General features: G+C 32.4%; 1 long non-coding RNA gene across 1 annotated transcript; it reads left to right on the plus strand.

Moving 5' to 3' along the window:
• Nucleotides 1–2223: 2223 nt before the first annotated feature.
• On the plus strand, nt 2224–4329 carry LOC127853502 (uncharacterized). Its single transcript, XR_008036639.1, has 2 exons — nt 2224–2580; nt 3519–4329. It is a non-coding gene; the product is annotated as an uncharacterized LOC127853502 (long non-coding RNA).
• Nucleotides 4330–9874: the final 5545 nt, after the last annotated feature.

Below are 9874 nucleotides of genomic sequence, written 5' to 3' on the forward strand. Positions count from 1 at the left end.
TGACTCAGCATGCTTTGGTGAGTATGAGTTTCGACAATATATTTTGTCAGAATATTGACATAACTATGAACATTATAAATTTGAAAAAATGAGCCGACACAACCAATTTAGCGTTAGTATTCCCGGGTACGTTAAAGTATGTTTCCGTACCCAGGGTACATTGAAGTATACTAAAGAGTCCCGGGGTACCATGCCGACAATGACCGATCGAGCAATAGTTGGTCGTCCAAGAAGTAGAACAGCTTTGACATTGGAGACAACTGCCATGTTATTATACACAAAATAGACAGCTTGCTATTCTCCCTTGAATAACAATTAATAGAAAATTAATAGAAAGTTACATAAAACATAGCTCTGGTCACAAAATAATTATTGTTAACATATCTGCAATGTCAATGATCAATATTTACGATAGAAAAAAGGAAACCAAGCATATTGAAAATTATAGAAACATATTAATGTATATATTGATGATTTAACATTTTATTACAATGACAGTACAGAATAGGACAATGAGTATACTTAATGTACACGTTTTGAAACCAATACACAATCAATATTTAAATTACATAAACTTAAAAAAACTGGTTAAAACAGGAACCTGAGAACCAGGGCGGACGATCACAGGTTGCACGAATTATTTAGCTTAAAATACTTTTTTTTACAGCATTCTCTGAATGTTCGTCATTCCAATGTGTATAATGTTCGGCAAAAATCAACAACAGTGTAATGGTCTCAAATAAACACCCGTCAAAAAGCCATTTTTACTTTGAACTGTTATCTTGGGCATGCTTTTACATACATTTAACACATTTTAAAAATAGTTATCAAAAAGGAACAAAGCATCAGAATTAACTAAAGTAACTAACGTATATAATGTTTCAAGTACAAGTTGAAACAGAAACAAAAAGCGGAAGACAATATATATTGAAACGGTGTTGATGCAATTATGAACACTGTATGCATATTTAATAGTTTAACGCAAACACTGTAACATTGTTTCGACTTTTAATTTTGTGTTTTATGTGATAAATATGGATTTAGGATTTATTTCCAAATACATCGGGGCAGAAATGCCCATGAGTACACAAAAGTATACAAAAGATGTTCTACACATATCAAAGTCAAGGTCATAATAAAAACATGCATATTGTTACACAATGTTATGGAGTACAATATATTCTCTATGAAAATACAAAGGCATATGAACAAGTGAAAAGTTTTACAATCCAATAATAAAGCATTTGTTATATAATACGTAGTACAGAATAATACATGTACTGAGGAAAATTTAACATAATGTAGATGTTTATTCAGGAAAAGAGGCAATATGCCTCATGTAACACATGACAAAGAAGCATATAACCGGTTAATGGTGAGATATGTTGCATCGCGTTAGATATCTGTTAGATATATGCTGATGCATCAGCATGTAGTTTTGATTGTGAAAATACAATAAAAGATAAATAGATAAGTAAACGTTTGGAAGCAATGGGAGGAAAATGTATAACAAAAATTAATATAACGTGTATATGTCTTAGGCCAGGGTTATCGGGTCATTTTGGAGAAAAATGTAAGTTCTATTCTAATGAAATGTAACTAGAGTTTATATATTAAAAAGTGTAAATTTAGATATGAACGTTATATTTAGTATATATTTGAGACACAAAGGTGAGTTAACACAAAAATGGATATTAGATCTAGGTAGCCTTTTTTTGGTGTGGGGGGGGGGAAATTGTATATTCCTTGTTAGAAAACCAAAAATATAGAAAAACTCACGTAGGCGTGCCAAAGTGTTTGATTTCAGGTACATGTACATATCAGGTGCATTTATCAGTAAAAGTTATTTACATATATATTTACATATATGTTTAACAGTTTAAAAATAACATTTGTTATACACACACACACACACGCACGCACGCACGCACGCACGCACGCACGCACGCACACACACACACACACACACACACACACACACACATAAATATATGTATACAAATATTTGGTATCATATAACATTTTTACAATCTTGGTAATGTAATTGGTGCATGTGTATTTTGCAATTGATGTTGGTGTTGTGTAGCCTTTCATATCCAAGCTCATAACGATTTTACAATCGTGATACATCGGCTATCTCGGATTCCTCCGTAAGATAGGCCTCGTGGCTAACGGTCGCCATATTGCCTTGTATTACTACTTTACTACCCAAAAGGTTGTCAGTCTATTGTTATGAGGCTGTATACGATGCGCGTTGAACTAGCGCCAAACTTTTTACCGAAACTTTGATATTAAGAGCACTATTAACGTTCATTTGTGTTGCATTTTGACCTATTATCCAAGTGATTTACTTTTCCATTATTATTTAATCACCCTATCATCCAATTTTTAAGATGAAATTACGGTGTTTACAAAACCAACCAAACCGAAAGTGAAACTGGATGCATTACGTTTCGCGATGTAAACATTAAATATTTGTTCAGTTTGAGGAAGCGAATCGATAATAGACGTTGGAATATGTATGCAATACAGACTATATTGCCGATTGTAGTACTGGCTAAAAAATACCCTTTATGACAGGTTATGTATAGAACGTTAATCAAATAGTGACCATAAATCACTACAAATGTCTGGGTTGTTCATTAACCCATTTATGCCCAGTGGACTCTCCCATCCTTCTAAATTGGATCAATTTATTTCCAAAAGTAGGGGTGTCTGGTATATTTATTTCTATATTTAGAATATTTCTTACAGAAATTTCTTTAAGCAAACAGCGCAGACCCAGATGAGACGCCGCATTATGCGGCGTCTCATCTGGGTCTACCCTGTTTGCAATGTCCTTTTTTCAGGACGCTAGGCATGAATGGGTTAATATAATTAATGCACGTTTCTGATCTAATTGCCTGTATCTAGTTGTAATTACCATGATATTGATAAAATTAAAACGTTTTTTTCATAAATTAACATTACATGTTTTATTTTTATCATTTAGGGAATATATAATTGTATCAGTATCATCATTAAATATTCTGAAAATGATCTAAATTATCATGATTACTTTAAAGTAGAATTTTTAAATTTTACTCATTATTTTTAATGAATTTGCACATTTGCATGATTCAAAATAAAATGTATTAATAAGGGTTTCAGTTGTTAGTTTTAACCCATTTTTAGTTCGATTAAATTTAAAGTACTAACTACATACATGTATGTGAAATGCTCTTGAGTTCGTTTCCTGGGCCTAGAACCAGTACTTGGGTGTCTCTTGGAGATTTCTTAAGAATGCTCCCACACTGGGGATCAAACCAGTGACCTCCAGATCATTAGGTGGACACCACATCCATTACACATCAGCGACCTTTAATTAGTAAATTACTTTAGTATTGCAGCATTATATAATGTAATGTTGCTACATATTTTTGGAAAATGATTAATGTGCAGTACTAAATAAATCTAAATGCAAACAATTTTAATTGTGTATATTGTGTGATTATTAGTTACAAATTCCCTTTTTACAGGTATACTGGATTATGAAAGACTGATAAACATAAAATTGACAACTCATCTCCCCAACGATACTTTGTGTGGCTCATTCTCGGAACAAACCCATAGTCAGTGAGAAAACTACAGTGTAAAAAGACCACTTGATTGTGACAATTATGGCTGACCAAGCAAATGTTATCATTTAAAATAAAGAAAACTTCCAGTTCAATATACATTTTATACCAATTATGACATTGGCCAACACAGAAAATAATTATAAGGTTGATTTTCCAAAAATTGACTGTTACAATTGGATACTGTTTTAAGCTTCACTCTACTTTGTCTGAAAATAAAAGTCCTAAATGATGTAATAGAAACATACATATTTAATTTTTAGTTTAACAAGGATATATATATACATACATATATTATAATATCTTTTTATTGATGGTCAATCAATTTAAGTTTAACTCATATATACATACACATTTTATACATGTGTATGCTTTGATTTTTTTCTATTGAAGCCAAATTAATATCCCATTAGATAGATAGATAATATCACAGCAGTATTCCTATTTTGTCTGCAAGTACTGCAGAAATCATGGATTATTATTTTACTGAGTCAGCCTTAATCTTTATATTGTAATTGTTAAAACAGATTAAGATGTGCATTATACAATTGAGGATGCATCAAGATTAAAAAATGGTACATGTATAAATTAATAAAGAATCAATAACAATCAGAAACTGTGCTTTTTTTTCAGTATTGTGTGAAAGGATTTGAAGTAATGATGTGTTTTTGAAATATGATTTATGTGAATTTGAATAAATATATAAAATTTAGTGATTTTCTCAGACAAAAACTGTTAATTACATACTAAAGTATTCAGAATGTATTATTGTAATATTCATTGGAATTTTTTAGTACAAAAAGCACTTTTCCCTGGCATTTGTATTTATAGTAATTGCATATTTTATAATTCTGACAGCATTTATAAACTGTGTTCATGCAAGCATGAACACGGTTTCATTTTTTGAGTATTTAAACAAGAGGGCCATGATGGCCCTGTATCACTCCACTGCTGAAAAAAGGCTGAAACAAATTTCTCTGCATGTGCAAATACTTAAATATAGGCCCTATTTAAACACATGTACACTTTTGTGACCTTCTGGGCTGGGTCAAATTTAACCCCAGGGGCATAATTTGAGAAAACTTTGTAGAGGACTACTATATCTCACTACATACAAAATGTGGTAGCCCTAGGTCCTAGAGTTAAGGACAAGAATATTTTTAAAGTTTTCACAAAAAAAAGCAAGATATAAGCGTATATAATGTTAAACTTTGTGACATGCGGGTCAGGATCAAATTTGACCCAAAGGGCATAATTTGAACAAACTTGGTAGAGGACTAAAAGATGTTACTGCATACCAAATTTGGTAGCCATAGTCCAAATGGTTTTCGACAAGAAGATTTTTAAAGATTTCACAAAATAGGCGCTTTAAAAGCATTTATTCAATTTTGTGACCCCCCGGGGCAGTGTCAAAGTTGACCCAAGAGGCATTATTTGAACAAATTTGGTAGAGGTTTATTAGATGTCACTACATACCAAATTTGGTAGCCCTAGGCCCAATGGTTATGGACAACAAGATTTTTAAAGTTTTCACAAAATAGGCCCCATATAAGCGTATGTTCAGTTTTGTGACCCCGGGCAGGGTCAAATTTGACCCAAGGGGCATAATTTGAACAAACTTGGTAGAGAACTATAACATGTCACTACATACCAAATTTGGTAGCCCTATGCCTTATGGTTAAGGACAAGAAGAGTTTTAAAATTTTCACAAAATAGGCACTATATAAGCATATAATTGATTTTGTGGCCCCCGGGGCAGGGTCAAATTTGAACCCTGGGGCATAATTTGAACAAACTAAGTAGAGGACTATACAATGTCACTACATACCAAATTGTGTAGCCCTAGGCCTAATGGTTATGGACAAGATTTTGTTTAAGTTATCACAAAATAGGCATTATATAAGCATATGTTCAATTTTGTGACCCCTGGGGCAGGGTCAAATTTGACCCTAGGGATTAAATTTGAACAAATTTGGTGGAGGACTATTAGATGTCACTATATACCAAATTTGATAGCCCTTGGCCGGATTGTTAGTGACAAGAAATTTTTTGAAGTTTTCACAAAATAGGCTTTATATAAGCATATGTTCAATTTTGTGACCCTCGGGGCAGGGTCAAACTTGACCCCAGGGGCATAATTTGAACAAACTTGGTAGAGGACTATAAGATGCCACTACATACCAAATTTGGTAGCCCTAGTCCCAATGGTTATGGACGAGAAGATTTGTAAAGTTTTCACAAAATATACCCTATATAAGCATATGTTCAATTTTGTGACCCCCGGGGCAGGGTCAAATTTGACCCCAGGGGTATAATTTGAACAAATTTGGTAGAGGACTATTAGATGTCTCTACATACCAAATTTGATAGCCCTAGGCCCAATGGTTATGGACGGGAGATTTTGAAAGTTTTCACAAAATAGGCCTTATTTAAGCAAATTTTCAATTTTGTGACCCCCGGGGCAGAGTCAAATTTGACCCCAGGGGCATAATTTGAACAAATTTGAAAGAGGTACACCCCAGGAACATTCCTAAGAAATTTCATCAGAATTGGACCAGTAGTTTAGGAGAAGATGTTTAAAGGAAAAGTTTATGCATGGATGCACGATGGACACAGGACCTTTAGCCAGTGGAGCTAAAAATCAAATTAAACATTTAGTTTTGATTTAAAATCAGTTTTTATATGCAAGTGTTTATTTCACTTATAAATTAAAACAGCATATTATTCATTATTGAAAAGATTATTCCAAGCTTGATGTCATATTTCAACTTTGCATAGTGTAGTTAATTGAACATTGTATTGAACTGTATGGGCAGCTATATTTTTTAATTTATGTATGTTGTATTATACAAAATGCATTATTTCTACCACAAGTAGACCATATAAGGCCTACTGCTACTAAATAGGCACTGGTATGAATTTGACACTGTTTTTGATGCTCATACAAAACTTTAATTATTACTACACTTTAGTATATTAAATATTTTCAAGTTTTTGTTCAACATTTTTTGCAAAAGAAAAGAGTGTCTTAATGCATTTGAAAATATACTTAAAACAAACTAAAAATGCATTTTAACATACTTTTTTCCTGGTAAAGTGTATTTGGGATGATAAAAAATACACTTGAAGAGTATTAATGCTGGAAAAATGCAGAAAAAATACATTTGTTTCTGTTAGAAGTGTGTCTTGTCTGCATGTTTAAGTGTATTAAATGCACATCAAATGCATACAATGCCAATACTGTTACATGTATTGTAATGGACATAAAATGCACTTGTTCTTGTAATTAAATGCTTTAGTGAATTGAAATAACCTTTTATAACGTTTTAACAATTAATAATACCTTTTTATATAAATTTTCTTTTGAAATGTGACACTTAAATGATTTTTGCACCACTAGTAAGAGGTATAATTTGTGCTCATAATGCTTTATCATTACACTATATAATATCATTTGTTGTATGAAAATTGCCTGTAAAATTCATGTGAAAGCTCAAGAGATCAATAGCAGCGTGCTATACCCAGCTCCTTTTTACATGACTTGATGGTATTTAGTCCCCAATTCTACATGGCTAAGGGAAAATTAATGTGCAGATTTGACAAATAAGTCTTAACTGGGATCCAATAGGCAGACTTTCATATTACTTGTATTTAATTTAAATCATGATCTGAATTGCTCTTTGGCAAATCTTTGTTGGTCAAAGTATTCAACTGAATTTTGTTCACTTTGTAGTGATTATATTTTCTATATTTATCAGACAACATCTTTCTTCAAAAGTTTAACATGATTGCTTGGTTAATTTAGAAACAAGATCAATGCATCATAACATAAAATGAAAATATGTGCAATAGTAAAAATGGCAGCAAAAAAGCACTAGATTATCTGCCTTAAATCTGAGACGATATGTTGATGTATTGGAATTTCTCATAAATAATGTGTTCCATAGTTGTATAATTGTATAGTCGCATGCATGAGTGGTGTCAATGTCACAATACCAATTAAAGCCTATAATTTACTAAAACAATTTGAAGTTTGATGTGTGTTTTTTTCAAGATGTGTTATATATAATTATATATACATGTATATATATATTGTTGAAAAGTTAACATGCAATAAGTTTACTGTAATTAAGTGACAAATAGTTTTACTGATTTGGTTGGATGCATATATGCAGATATATCATGGTTAATGTGCAGAGGACAGTAGCAAAAACAAGAGCTGTCTCCGTAGGATGACATATGCCCCCGATAAATGCTTTAATAGAAGTTATGAGCATTTTTCAAAACCTAAACGCCGACCCTAAGTTCAAGGTCAAAGGGGTCAAAATTTGTGTGTGTATGGGAAGGCCTTGTCCATATACACATGCATACCAAATATGAATGTTACATCTGAAGCGACATAGAAGTTATAAGCATTTTTTCGAAACCTAAATGCAAAGTGTGACGGATAGACAGACGAACAGTGCGATCACTATATGCCCTCCTTTGGGGGCATAAAAATGTGTTTCACATTGTTTTGGTAAATTAGTAATGTAGTTAAAAGAACAGAATCATCAATTATAAAGTTATTGATTATAAAGTGTTGCTGGCATATTTGATGCATTCATCTAGCTATAAGAAGGTCCCTGTTTTATCCCCACTGGCACCGAGTGAGGGTTCTCAAAATCTTTAAACAATATGAATAACTACATATAGGGTCAAGAGCCTTGTTGATATGGGGGCTAAACACCTGAAATCAAAGCGACCCAGGTTAAAGGCCGAGGCCAAATAAATAAACCAGAGGCCGCATGAGCCTGCTATACTCTAAACAAGTATTGTTTCTTCTCAGAAAACTGGCTTAAGTGTCTTACTAAGCTTTAGACTTTGAGTTTCAGTGCAATCAATCTAAAATAAATTGGTCAAATTAAATAATAATTTGCAAAAAATAAACATTCTGCACAAATTCAATTATTTACTTTACCTGTATGCATGAATCATTTCAGTCTTGATGGTTAGTGAACTATGTCAAAAGCACCATATCTATGAAACACTTGTATTTTGAATAGTGCAATGTTCCACAGAAATGATGCTGATGATAATTCTACACGATGATGAATTATTAGATATATTTCTAAATTCCATTTCCACCAACAATTCGGTTATTCCACTACCAGTTCACATGCTTCATACACAGTTGAAAATAACACTATTTCACTCAACAACCGTGACACATGTACTCAATTTTTCAACATTTCGCAATTAAACTTGTCTTCTACTGTTATTGTTGTTGTTGTACTTTTTAAAGTAGTTCGAAAGATGGCGACCATTAACCCAGAGATTGATTTATGAAATAAATCGTCTGCTGATCCAGAGTGAACGATTTTACTATCAGATATATTAACTCGTGTTTCCGTTACACAATCGATTTAAAAGTGGAGCAATGTGTCTGGAAATAATCGGATTAACTAACGTCGTGAATACAGTTAAATGGATTTTATCATGGTAAGTCAACGTTGTAAGTGTGGTACAGTTTTACAAGCTTGACAACCTAACCCGAAATCAAAACGTTAGGTTGAGGCGCATGTGTAAAGTTGACCAACTTTTATTTAATAATTGTGTAATTCTGCTCATGACTCATGTTAGTCGAGTAACCTAATTCAAGCAATTAGGTTACTACACATGATAGAACTCTATCTATTGAGTGGCTTGATATGTGATGGCCAATTCATCATGCTAAAAAAAAAAACTTTTTTTTATGAAGATTTAAGTTACACATTTAGACAATTAGAGCACACATTTATCGAATGTTATGTGGTAAACAAATGCATTGTATTTGCGTTTACAAAATAAGTACACCTTACACATTTTGCACATTTTGTAAGTTTTAGTAACAACATAGAATAAAATAGCATGTTATATGATGGACAACTGTTATAAACTTAGATACATACATGTACATGTACATAAAAATGAGCAATATATATATACTGGCTTACATGTAAATAAAATATGACGTTTACTAATGACGTTTATTTGATTCTTATGTTTGCAATACACCTAATAAACATAATTGTATGTTATGTTGTATCTATTTGTAATACCAGTGTTTTTTGTCTATTTCAGGTACCACTACTGTTTCTTGACACAAATTGTTTTTCTACCAATTTGGTTAAAAAATAGTGGTGTGTGTTTTCTTCGGTGTTGTAATAAGAGGCCGAGAAAAACATAGAAAAGATGGATTGCCATCTGTGATATGTGTTAGGTGAGCGTGTGAGAGG

This window comes from Dreissena polymorpha, chromosome 12, assembly GCF_020536995.1.
Source record: "Dreissena polymorpha isolate Duluth1 chromosome 12, UMN_Dpol_1.0, whole genome shotgun sequence".
In the NCBI taxonomy this organism is placed as follows: domain Eukaryota; kingdom Metazoa; phylum Mollusca; class Bivalvia; order Myida; family Dreissenidae; genus Dreissena; species Dreissena polymorpha.